The sequence below is a fragment of the Hypanus sabinus genome, chromosome 7 (assembly GCF_030144855.1).
Source record: "Hypanus sabinus isolate sHypSab1 chromosome 7, sHypSab1.hap1, whole genome shotgun sequence".
NCBI classification, from domain to species: Eukaryota; Metazoa; Chordata; class Chondrichthyes; order Myliobatiformes; family Dasyatidae; genus Hypanus; species Hypanus sabinus.
In genome coordinates this window covers 96849262-96862483 of record NC_082712.1, presented here as the reverse complement: position 1 = coordinate 96862483, position 13222 = coordinate 96849262, and the positions used below count along the sequence as shown (strand labels likewise).

Genomic DNA, 13222 nt, shown 5'->3' with positions numbered 1-13222 from the left:
CCCAGCCACCGGACTTCACCTGTCACCTTCCAGCTATCCCTCTTCCCCTTCCTCCATCTTTGTATTCAGGCGTCTCCCCCCTTCCCTCTCAGTCCTGAAGTCCAACAGTTTATTCTTTTCCACAGATGCTGTTCCTCCAGCACTCTGTGTGTTGCCCTGAGTGGACATCATCTTGCAGAACCTGTCCTGGGCCCAGCTCATAAGCTCGAGGACAAAAGAAGCACCTCTGCTTCCTGAGGAGTTTGTGGAGATTTGGCATGACATCCGAAATTTTGACAAACTTCTACAGATGTGCAGTGGAGAGTATATTGACTGGCTGTGTCACAGCCTGGTATGGAAACATCAATATCCTTAAACAGAAAATTTGACAAAAAGTAGTGGATACAGTCCACTACAGACCATCAGGGGTAAAGCCCTCCCCACCTTTGAGCACACAGACATGAAACGCTGTAGTAGGAAAGCAGCATCCATCATCAGGGACCCCCACCATCCAGGCCAGGCTCTCTTCTCACTGCTGCCAATAGGAGAAGTGGTACAGGATCTTCAGGACCCACACCACCACATTCAGGAACAATTATCACCCCTCAATCATCAGGCTCTTGAACCAGGGGTATAACTTCACTCAATTTCACTTGCCTCATCATTGAAATGATCCCACAGCCAGTGGACTCACTTTCAAGGACTCTTCATCTCATGTTCTCGGTATTTATTGCTCATTTATTATTACTACTACATTTTGCTTTTGCACAGTTTGTTGTCTTCTGCACTTGGGCTGATGCCCAAGTTGGGTGATCCTTTATTGATTCCGTTATGGTTATTATTCAATAGATTTATTATGGTCTCAAAAAGAATCTCAGGGTGGTATGTGGTGATGTATATACACTTTGATAATAAATTTACTTTGAACTTTGACCAGGAAGAGTGTAGATATCTCTCTCCTCTTCTCTCCCCCCCCACTCCACAAACACATCCAGTAACTCTGAGACTCTCTGAAGAAAAACAATCACACAACAGTACAACACAAATGGGCTACTTTAGTCCATTTCATCCACAATGCCAATCTGCCTACGTTAGGCCCATATCCCACTATCCAAGTACTGTCCAAATGCCTTTTAAATGTTAGAATCACATCTGGTTCCTCCACTTCCTCTATTAGCTTGTTTCAGTCAGCCACAACCCCACACCAAGTGTGGAAAACCTGCCCCTCAGATCCCCTTTAAAATTCCTCCCCTACACATTTAATCTGTGCCCTCTAAATATTAAAGATAGATTAGCACTATTTATCACATGTACTTCGAAACATATAGTGAAATGCATCATTTGTGTCAACGACCACGGTTCAAGAATGTGCTGGGGGCAGCCTGCAAGTGTTACCTTGCATCTGGTGCCAACACGGTATGCCCGCAACTAAAAGTGTACACTTTGAGATGCACTCAGCCTCCTTACCACAGTGATGGGGGTTGAACTCAGGTCACCAGCACTCGAATTGTGCCTTTAGTACTTGACCACAGTTCTAGTAAGAGTTTTGACCATTTATTCTAGATATACCCCTCATTATTTGAAAGAACTTCAATGTCAGCCCTTGGCCTCCTACAGTACCTAGAAACTGTATTCAGTTCCCCACAACCCTCACATTTTCACTTTTTCCCTGCCTCATTTTCTGAAGTAGGATTTTTTGAACTAATCTACAAAACGTAATGCATCATGTTAAGGCAAAAATAAAATTCCAAAACCTGTCAGCAATTTTCTAAAAATCAAAAACCAAACTGAGAGGCTGACAAAGTATTTATCTCACTTTTAATTACTACACCAACTTCCCCCAGGTGCAACATACAGTATTACCATCAACTTACTGATGTAGAAAATTGGAGGATCATCTGTTTTCAATTAATGCAGAAGAGTAAATACCCCCTCTCTCTGTAAGGTAGATTTTCAGCAGACCAAATGAAAATGAAAACAAGGAGCATTCCGGACAAGTCAGGAAGTGAAAGTAGAGAAACAAATCTGGGGAAGGGTACAAGACCATCTCAAAGGCACTGGACTTGCCTCAGAGCTCAGTGTAGTTCATCATGAAACCACGGCCACACTGACCAGCCCTCTAAACTAGTGGCCAGAGAAGAATGGCACTTGTAAGAGAGACTACTGTGATGCCATCACTCATTCTGAGTGTGCTGCAGAAGTCGGTGGCTGCAACTGGAGATGACTCCACAATCTCGAAGGCCTGGCACAAAAAGGGCATTTATGGAAGTGTGTTAAGGAAGAAGCCCTGGCTTAAAACAAACATACCCTTGCCTATTAAAATTTCTACAAAGCATCACTTAGAAGATACTGTAAAGATGTGGAAGAAGGTATTGTGGTTGGATAAGACCAAGTGGTACATGTGACATAAATCTAATGCTGTGCATCAGCCTAATAACACCATCCTTACTGTACAGTATGGTGGAGGTAGCATCATGCTATGGGGGGATGCTTTTCAGCAGCAGGGACTGGAAAACTGATCAGGATTGACGGGAAGATGCAGCGGGATCCCGGATAAAAACATTCTAGTCTCTGCCAGAACAGTTAAATTGGGGAGGAAGTTTGACTTGCAGCAGGACAGTGACCCAAAGCACACTGCCACAGCAACCATGGAGTGGCTTTAAATGAAGAGAATTGATGTCCTCGAGTGGCCCAGTCAGTCCTGGCCTAAACCCAATCAAACATCCCAGGCAAGACCTCAAGATCACTCTCCACCATCACTCCCCAACTAACCTGGCACAGCTTGAGCAATTTTGTGAGGAGGAATGGGGATATCTTGTTCCAGCATGTTGTACAAACCTAATAGAGGCTTATCCAAAAAGACTACTGGCTGCTAGAGGTGCATCAACTAAGTACTAGGCAAAGGGGGATGAGTACTGTACTTTTCAACTGCTGACATTTCAGCTTTTGAATTTTTATTTTTTCATGCTTAAGCTTCCTGTTTTATTGGGCTCTACTGTGGAAAAAAATCATGCAAATCAAATAAAAATTCTCAGTTAGCTTGATCAAAAACCCTGGTTGTAATACTCACTTACGTGAGCAAAGAGTTGGTGGCTACATACTTCTACAAGACACTGTATATTCCAATGAGGATAAACTCAGCCTATCCAATCCCTCTATTCCAGACAATATCTGGGGAGTCTCTTCTGCACACTCTCTATTGCTCCCACATCCTTCCGATACAGTAGCAACCCAAATGCTACACAATACAGGCAACTGTCGTGTTACTGGGCAACTCTGAAATACAGGCAGCAATACAATCTTCTGTAATTCAAAGCAGTCATCAGTGCAAGAAAAAAAAAGTTGGGAAAAAATAAATAACCATTAATTTATTTCTTCTCCTCTACCAAAATAAAACTCCATTGTTTTGTCCAACTCTTATAATCAACTGTTCAGCCCACCGAGACAAGCATGCCAAATGCCTTTCTCATTACTTTCTCTACACGTGTGGCCACTTTCAGGGAGTTAGGTCTCTCATTACTTCAATGCTTCCAGGTTCTCTGCCAATTCCTCCCTGTCCCACCAGAATTCAACCTCCCAAAGTACCTTATCTCACGCTTGTCTGGATTAAATTTGCCACCACTCCACCCAATTTACTGGCTAATCCATGAACAATCAACAGCTCTACAAACTTGTGTTGCCTGCAAATTTACGATGCAGACCACCTTCTCATTCTTATTCATGTAATTTTTATATACTGCAAAGGTTTCAGTATGGATCCCTGTGGCCGCCAAATTTTCAGTCAGAAAAGTGCCCACCAACACCATCCCCCCCCACCTCCAAGACAGTTTTAAATATGGTTTGCCAGCGTACTTCAGATTCCTTCTGCCTTTAACTTCTGGACTATGCTGGACCTTGCCAGAAGACATGGACTCCATGCAAACTGTGTCCAGTACTCTACCTTCAATTTTCTTAGCCACTTCCTCAAAGAGGTCAGTTTGTGTGGCAAGTTACCGCTGCACAAAGCCAGGCTAACTCCTTCTAATCAATCCCTATCTTTCCAAGTGAATGGAAATCCTGCCCCGCACAGTCTTCTCTGACAAATTATCTACCACTAGTACAAGGCTTACAGACCCATGGTTTCCAGGCTTATTCTGATGGAGGGAGAAAGGACGGCCACTTATTTCTGTCTGCTGTCTCTGAATTTCCTTTCTGTATCAGCACTATCTTGACCTGGTCTAAACCTTCAATCAAACAATCTGGTCAACTCCTTGATGCACACCTTGCTTTCACCTGTAGACCAAATCAGGGGTTCCCCACCTTGGGTCTACAGACACTTTGTTTAATGGTAGGGGTCCATGGCATATAAAAGGCTGGCATCTGGATATGGACACCTCGTCTTTTACAGCTTTCTAAGTAACCACATCATCAATGAAAAAAATTATTCAAAGCTTATGCTGTACCCCTTACAATTCTATGAACTCACTTCCCTAATTCTCTCAGAAAGAGAACAGGTGGACACCCATAATAAGGTTACCCAGTGAGGTAATTATATTTCCAGTTACTCTGCCCATCACGGACAGAGGAAAAGACAGTTACTCATACGTGGAGAATCTGCACGATTCTCCCAACACCAGATCCCGTGTAGCAAATCTCACCACAGGATGCAAGCCTCTATATCATCCATTTCAGGTTGTTCCATTCTCATTAAGTGGTGGAGTTTAAGATTCATCTGAAGTTCTCCAATTTCAGTCTGGAGACAAGGCAGTGTTATCATGAGAGGCTGAATAAACTTGGTTTGATTTCTCTGGAACGCCGGAAGCTAAGGGACATCTGACAGAGGTTTGAAAGATTATGACAGGCATAGATAGAGTAGACAGGGAGTATCTGTTACCCATTAGAAATATCTAAAACCAGAGGGCATGCATTGAAGGTGAGAGGGGTAGGTTCAAAGGGGATGTGAGGGCTAAGTTTTTTTTAAAACTCAGAGTGGTCGATGTGTTTCCTGGTGTCGTGGTAGAGGCAAATACATTTAGGGCTTTAAGAGACATTTAGACAGGCACAGGAATGTGAGGAAGATGGAGGGATAGGGACATTGTGTAGGTAGGAGGAATTTGTTTGATTTACTTTATAGCTGGTTCAGCACAACATTGTGGGCTGAAGGGCCTGTTCCTGTGCTGTACTGTTCTGTGTTCTATTCATTACCTGGAACTAGCTATGACTCCAATTCATGAAATAAAATCGGGACTGTCTGCAGTTTACAACATTTATACAGTGCCTTGAATATAATCAAACTCACAGGGCCTTTACATGAATAACCAGGCAAAAGGGGAACCAAGTCGAAGGAGGCAACAGGGAAGGTAAACTAATTATTTCTTAAGAGGATGCTGAAGGGATCCCGGATACAAGAGGTAGATCTAATATCTGTAGCCTCTCTACAGAAAAGATCACTAACATTGATAAGTGCAGTTGCAATAATGTTTGAGGAATTCATCATTGAGACCAATGACTAGCAGCCACCTGCTTCCCTAAACATTCACTCCCACCACCAGTGCATCACACACTGCAGCAACCCATCAAGACCTCCAACAATTCCTAGTGCTACCCAGAAGGTCAAGTAAAATCCACCATATGCAGATTCCTCAAGGCACACTCCACCCTGACTTGGGAGGGTGTTGTGGCTCCTTCATCACTGGACCCAAGTCCTGGAGCTCCCCGCCCAGGAGCACCACACCAAGCACCCTTCATCAGAAGGCTCAAACAGGTGGCTCAGCGTTCCCGTCCAGAGACAGCAGATGGTAAGCAACAGGCTTTACCAGCAAAGTCCATATCCCACAAATTAAAAACACTCACAAATTGTGCACTGTTTCACTTATCCAATTTTGATGTGATTAATACAAATCACATACCCCACAATAAAACACATCTGACTACCATGCCATCAGGTAATGACCAAGTCAATGCTGGCTTCCAGGAAGACAATCCCATTATTTCCTGTTCCATCTCCTTATTTTCCTGAAGCCCTCTAACTTATTTTCACTAGCATGCCTATTAACTAATTCTTCAGTCAGTTATCTACAATAAGTTGTAACTTACAGCTGCCAATTGAGATGAGGAAGACAATCAGATCATCTGGCAGAAACCAAGCTGTACTCCTTGGAGTTGCAACACCAACTGTTAACATCTCCAGAACATTACATGACACCTCTCGTCAGCCCTTTCTGAGCTATGGATGCTACCATCCACATCACTTCTCCTTGGAAGGACACACTCCTTGTTTTCTGGCAAAGGCACGAGTGTGGGCATTTCCATCTTGCCACAACAACAGAACATCAAGTCATCCATCCTTGTAAACTCCATCCCAAATTTTCCTTTCCTTCAAGTCTTAATGGCTCTGTTAAATTCACGTATCCTCACAGGTTGTTTTGTCTGACTTTCCATTCAATTTTTACTTGGAGCAATCCGAGAACAAATTTTGTCATAAGTGACATGACAACAGTTAGCCCAATAGTACTAGAATGCCAGGGATCATCAATACTCGTTCTATTCCTGCCACTGTCTGCAAGTAGTTTGTACTCTGACCATGTAGTTTCCTCCAAGTGCTTTGATTTCCTCCCACATTCCAAAGACGTACGGGTTAGCGGTAGTGAGTTGTGGGCCTGCTCTGTTGACACCGGAAGTGTGGCGACACTCGTGGGCTGCCCCCAGCCCACTCCTCACGGATTTGATGCGAACAACGATTTCACTGCATGCTTTGTTGTACATGTGACAAGTAAAGCTAATCTTTAAAAAGTGTGCAAGATCACAATGAGTCATCCCTTCCTATTCAACAATGTTCACAGTTTGACTGGCTGACCACTGCATTTGCTTCTGTCCTCCAACCTAGAGGCTCTGTCTCCCAAGCCTTGATGTTCCTGACGATGGCCAGCTCATCTCCAATAACTGGTCTGGAACCAATAGAAATGCTCACACAAACATCTAAACTGAAGACCCCTCTCCCAGTTTTGTTAGCATCCAGGGCATGCCTCAGTGGATGAACGCAAGGTATAAAGCAGCCAGATTGGAATTGACACTTAAGTGGTAGAATGGTCTCCCACGGTTCTGATTGCTTCGGAGAGGAACATTCTTGGCAGCCTCTGGACTGGCAACATTATTTGCCAACTCTCTTTGCGGTTCACTGACCATTAGCACCAAAATCACTATAAATCATTCTTGTAAGTTGCATAAGCAATCGTGAACCAACTTGCTCCTGCAGTAATGACAAGGCTTGTCACAAAGTGGTGAATTATTCAGAGATTCCCCCCCCCCCCACCACCCCACCCTTACCCGGTGACATAGCAGATGATACTGAGAGCTGCTGCCTCACAGAGTTATACAGATTCCGTCCCATTTCTTCCCACACCCGAGGAGCTCAGCTTGGTAGATTCACTGGCTGCTGGTGCAGTGTGGGCAAGGCCTGGTGGGGGAGATGCTCATGCTGATGAGAAGAGAATACAATGGCATCAGAGTCACACAATTCAGAAACAGAACCTTCTGCTCAACTGGTCCATAGTGACTGAGATTCCCATCTAAATTTAAATGCTTAAATGTTATTGATGGACCTGCCTTAACCACCTCCTGAGAAATAAACCATCAGATGGAAGAGCAGCCACTCAGGTTCCTATTAAATCTCCCCTCTCTCACTTCAAACCCTCTAGTTCTTGGTTCTCCAACCCTGGGAAAGACTGTGTGCACATCTTATCTAGACCCCTCATGATTTTATAACCACTGTAAGGTCACCTCTGCTTCAATGAATAAAGTTCCAGCTTGTTCAGCTTCTCCGTATAACTCAGTCCCCTGAGTTCCAGCATCTCATTCATGCCATGGGCAGTACAGTAGCACAGTACCAGCCACCAGGGTTCAATTCTCACCACCTTCTGTAAGGAGTTTGTACATTCTCCACGTGACCGCGTGGTTTTCCTCCAGTTGCTCCGGTTTCCCCCCACAGTCCAAAGATGTACCAGTTGGTAGGTTCATTGGTCACTGTAAATTCTCCTGTGATTAGGCTAGGCTTACATCAGAGGATTGCTGGTGGTGCAGCTTGAAAGGGCAGAAGATCCTATGTATTATACAGTGCTTATAAAAAGTATTCACTCCCAACTTGGAAGTTCTCATGTTTTACAACATTGAATCACAGTGGATTTAATTTGACTTTTTTGACACGGATCAACAGAAAAAAAAACTATCCTCTTTCGTGTCAAAGTGAAACAGATCAGGAGGGCTAAAAGAAGACATGAGGTTGCTTTGGCAGTCAGGGTGAAGGATAATCCTAAGAGCTTCTACAGGTATGTTAAGAGCAAAAGGATAGTAAGGGATAAAATCGGTCCTCTTGAAGATCAGAGTGGTCGGCTATGTATGGAACCAAAAGAAATGGGAGAGATATTAAATGGGTTTTTTGCATCTGTATTTACTGAGGAAACTGGAATGGAGTCTATGGAAACAAGGTTATGAAACATATACAGATTAAAGAGGAGGTGGTGATTGCTGTCTTGAGGCAAATCAGAGTAGATAAATCCCCAGGACCTGACAGGGTATTCCCTCGGACCTTGAAGGAGACTAGTGTTGAAGTTGCAGGGGCCCTGGCAGAAATATTTAAAATGTCGATATCCATTGGTCAGGTGCCGGAGGATTGGAGGATAGCTCATGTAGTTCCGTTGTTTAAAAAAGGCTCAAAAATGTAAGCCGGGAAATTTTAGGCCGGTAAGTTTGACATCGATAGTAGGTAAATTATTGGAAGGAATACTAAGAGATAGGATCTACAAGTATTTGGACAGACAGGGACTTATTAGAAAAAGTCAGCATGGCTTTGTGCATGGCAGGTCATGTTTGACCACTCTATTGAGTTTTTCGAGGTGGTTACCAGGAAAGTGGATGAAGGGAAGGCAGTGGATGTTGTATACGTGGACTTCAGTAAGGCCTTTGACAAGGTCCCGCATGGGAGGTTAGTTAGTAAGATTCAGTCGCTAGGTATACATGGAGAGGTAGTAAATTGGATTAAACATTGGCTCAATGGAAGAAGCCAGAGAGTGGTAGTGGAGGATTGCTACTCTGAGTGGAGGCCTGTGACTAGTGGTGTGTCACAGGGATCAGTGCTGGGTCCATTGTTATTTGTCATCTATATCAATGATCTAGATGATAATTTGGCAAACTGGATCAGCAAATTTGCTGATGATACAAAGATTGGAGGTGTAGTGGACAGTGAGGAAGGTTTTCAAAGCTTGCAGAGGGATTTGGACCAGTTGGAGGAATGGGCTGAAAAATGGCAGATGGAGTTTAATGCAGATAAGTGTGAGGTATTGCACTTTGGAAGGTCAAACCAAGGTAGAACATACAAGGTAAATGGTAGGACACTGAAGAGTGCAGTAGAACAGAGGGATCTGGGAGTACAGGTTCATAATTCCCTAAAAGTGGCTTCACAAGTAGATAGGGTTGTAAAGAAAACTTCTGGTACATTGGCCTTTATAAATCAAACTATTGAGTATAAGAGTTGGAATGTAATGGTGAAGTTGTATAAGAATTTGGAGTATTGTGTGCAGTTTTGGTCACCTAATTACAGGAAGGATATTAATAGGGTTGAAAGAGTGCAGAGAAGGTTTGCAAGGATGTTGCCGGGACTTGAGAAACTGAGTTACAGAGAAAGGTTGAATAGGTTAGGACTTTATTCCCTGGAGCATAGGAGAATGAGGGGTGATTTGATAGAGGTGTATAAAATTATGATGGGTATAGATAGAGTGAATGCAAGCAGGCTTTTTCCACTGAGGCCAGGGGAGAAAAAAAAAACAGAGGACATGAGTTAAGAGTGAAGGGGGAAAAGTTTAAAGGGAACATTGGGGGGGGGGGCTTCTTCACACAGAGAGTGGTGGGAGTGTGGAATGAGCTTCCAGATGAAGTGGTGAATGTGGGCTCACTTTTGACATTTATGAAAAACCTGGACAGGTATATGGATGAGAGGGGTTTGGAGGGATATGGCCCAGGTGCAGGTCAGTGGGACTAAGCAGAAAAATGGTTCGGCACAGCCAAGAAGGGCCGAAAGGCCTGTTTCTGTGCTGTAATGTTCTATGGTTCTATCTCTACAAAGCAAGATAAATTAATTACAAACATAAAACACAAAATAATTGATGACATAAGTACTCATCTGCCTTTAATATGTCACATCCAATCATCACTGGTGCAGCCAATTGGTTTCAGAAGTCACATAATTAGTTCAATGGAGATCACCGTGTGCAGTCAAGGTGTTTCAATTGATTGTAGTAAAAATACACCTGTGTCTGGAAGGTTTAACTGCTGGAGAGTCAGTATCCTGACAAAAAAAGAACACTTCAAGTAACTCCACAAAAAGGTTATTGAAAAGCACAAGTCAGGAGATGGATACAGGAAAATTTCCAAGTCACTGAATATCCCTTGGAGTACAGTTAGGTCAATCGCCAAGAAATGGAAAGAATATGACACAGCCGTAAATCTGCCTACAGCAGGCTGTCCTCAAAGACTGAGTGATTGTGCAAGAAGGGGACCTGTGAGGGAGGCCACCTAGAGACCTATGACCACTCTGGAGGAGTTACAAGCTTCAGTGGCTGAGATGGGAGAGACTGCACATACAACAACTGTTGCCCGGGTGCTTCACCGGTCGTAGTTTTGTAGGAGAGTGGCAAAGAGAAAGCCACTGTTGAAAGTCACATGAAATCTTGGCTAGAGTTTGCCAGAAGGCACGTGGTAGACTCTGAAGCCAGCTGGAAGATGATTCCATGGTCTGATGAAACCAAAATTGAGCTTCTGGCCATCAGACTAAATGCTACATTAGGCACAAGCCAAACATCACACATCATCAAAAACACACCATCCCTACCATGAAGCATGGTGGTGGCTGCATCACGCTGTGGGGATGCTTCACTGCAGCAGGCCCCAGAAGGCTTGTGAAGGTAGAGAGTAAGATGAATGCAGCAAAACAGGGAAAGCCTGGAGGAAAACCTGATGCAGTCTGCAAAAGAACTGTGACTTGGAGAAAATTTGTTTCCCAGCAAGACAATAACCCCAGGCATAAAGCCAAAGCTACACAAGAATGGCTTAAACACAAAAACGTTAATGTCCTGGAGTGGCCGAGTCAGATTCCAGACCTCAATCCAATTGAGAATTTGTGGTGGACTTGAAAAGGGTCAATCCCCATCCAATCTGACGAGCTTAAGCAGTTTTGTAAGGATGAACGGGGAAGATTGCAGTGTCCAGATGTGCAAAGCTGATAGAGCCCTGTCCACACAGACTCAAGCTGTAGTACCGACTTGAAAGGGGTCAATTCTTATGAAATCAATTAATTTGTGTTTTATATTTGTAATTAATTTAGATCACTTTGTAGAGATCTGTTTTTTCATTGACACAAGAGTTTTTTTCTGTTGGTTAATGTATATATATTTTCATTCTGAATGCGGCTACACTGACATCTTGTACAAGTGCAACATAACATTCCGACGTACATATTCACTGTCCTGAATGATGAATGCCAGTGCACCACAAGCCTTCTTCACCATTTTGACTACATGCAACCTCATTTTTTTTCCCCCCAAGGAATCATGTATTCATATTCCTAGGTGGCTCTGTTCTACAACACTCTCCAGGGTCCTATCATTCACTGTGAAGGTCCTATCATTCACTGTGAAAGTCCTATCATTCACTGGTCTTCCCAAAATGTACACCTCAAATTCAATAGTATTTGCCCTTTATCAGCCCACCTATGCAGCTGATCAATTATCTTTACAGCCTAAAACAACACGTATTTTAGTGATATCTGCAAACATACTAACCCTGCCTTGTGCATTCTCGTACAAATCACTGATCTAGATGACAAATAGAAACCTTGCACTACCGAGTACCACTATTCATGAGACCTGGCCAAGTCCAAACAAAGGATACTCCCATCCTCACCCTCTGGTTGTTGGCCAATCATGTACAAAATGACCCAGCTTGCCTGGATTCCACACAACCCAATTTTCCATACCATACAGAACCTTACCAAAAACCATATAGACCACATCTACCTCCTTGCCCTCATCAACCCTCATGGGTACTTCAAAAGAAAACATCCCCCAACTTTGCGAGGTTTGGTTGGTGTGGACTCAGAGGGTGGAGGGGCCTGTTCCCATGAGTCTACTGAATTCCCCAATCTATCCCCAGCAGCGTTTGAGCAGCTTTTGAACTGAGGGCACCGTTTCTGACCAGATACTGATCAGCATCGCCCAGAGGCCGGACTATCTCCCAAGCAACATCAGTACAACATGGGTAAGGGACCGAATGGCTCCCTGGTGCTCCACCTTTATAACAGTCACTGAACACCACATCTCACGAATCCCTGACAGAAATAAATCCAGAGAAAATATTCAGCCATCGCATCACCTGATCCCTGTACCACAACTCTTCACCGCCTCCCCGTCCTCCACATCCCGACAGGAGTCTCGGGAGCGCGACCCGCAGAGCGTGGGCCCTTTAATTATATCTTGCATTCATTACCTGCTATATCTAGACCTCACAGGGGTTAAAATAATAAATATATCTGGAATCTTTTTATATATCACTGCCAGAGGAAAAAAAAAACAAACCATAAATAGCCCAGGCGACTTATTATGGCGTTGTCATGGGCACAGAGGGGGATCGATTGCTTCCTGTCTCTCTCTTACAAGGTGATGCAATGCATTTTTTTAAAAAAAAACTCAAATGGATGTACCGGTGGAATAGCTTGCATGAATCCGCGATTCCCTTTCAAAATATGTTTTTAAAAAAACACATGCACAATGAAACAGTTGTGCGAATGTCCTACACGCCGACTGCTGCTGTCAGTTTCGCGGTACCCTCCCTGAAATCGATGCATTGAAAATAACGGCAGGCAGATATCACACGGGCTGGATAAAACACCAGCGCCCGCTGATTGCACGGACTCGCGGCAGAGAGAGGCTTTACCTGTCCGTAGCTGGACAATACAGAGGATTCAGGTGACCGCGCTACCAGCCATGAACGGAACCGCCCAGACCACAAACCTTATTTGCCGTCTCCGGCTGAGCCAAGGTTGTGTGTATTTAAGGAGTGGGGGGTGGGGGGGGGGGGGTTGGGGGACGATGATGAGCAGAGGAATCTCGCGATGTTTGCTCAGGCAGTGCAGGGCCGAATGTCCGTACTTGCGCGAAGGCTGGACGCCGAAAGTCGGGAGCCTGTGTGAATCGGTACCTTCCGCCTGAGAGCAGAA

The 13222-nt window shown here is 44.1% G+C and overlaps 1 protein-coding gene across 3 annotated transcripts in view; it reads right to left on the bottom strand.

Moving 5' to 3' along the window:
- The window catches only part of LOC132397019 (acetylcholinesterase-like), a 79630-nt gene extending 66455 nt beyond the window's left edge, over nt 1-13175 (bottom strand). The window contains exons 1-2 of one of the 3 annotated variants that reach the window (XM_059975238.1): nt 12940-13020; nt 7285-7435 (exon numbers count right to left, since the gene is read on the bottom strand). The gene's annotated coding sequence lies outside the window, so the exon portion shown is untranslated. Of the gene's footprint in view, nt 1-7284; nt 7436-12939; nt 13061-13154 lie in introns of those variants that run through there. The other 2 variants (XM_059975241.1, XM_059975239.1) reach the window with 2 other exon arrangements.
- Nucleotides 13176-13222: the final 47 nt, after the last annotated feature.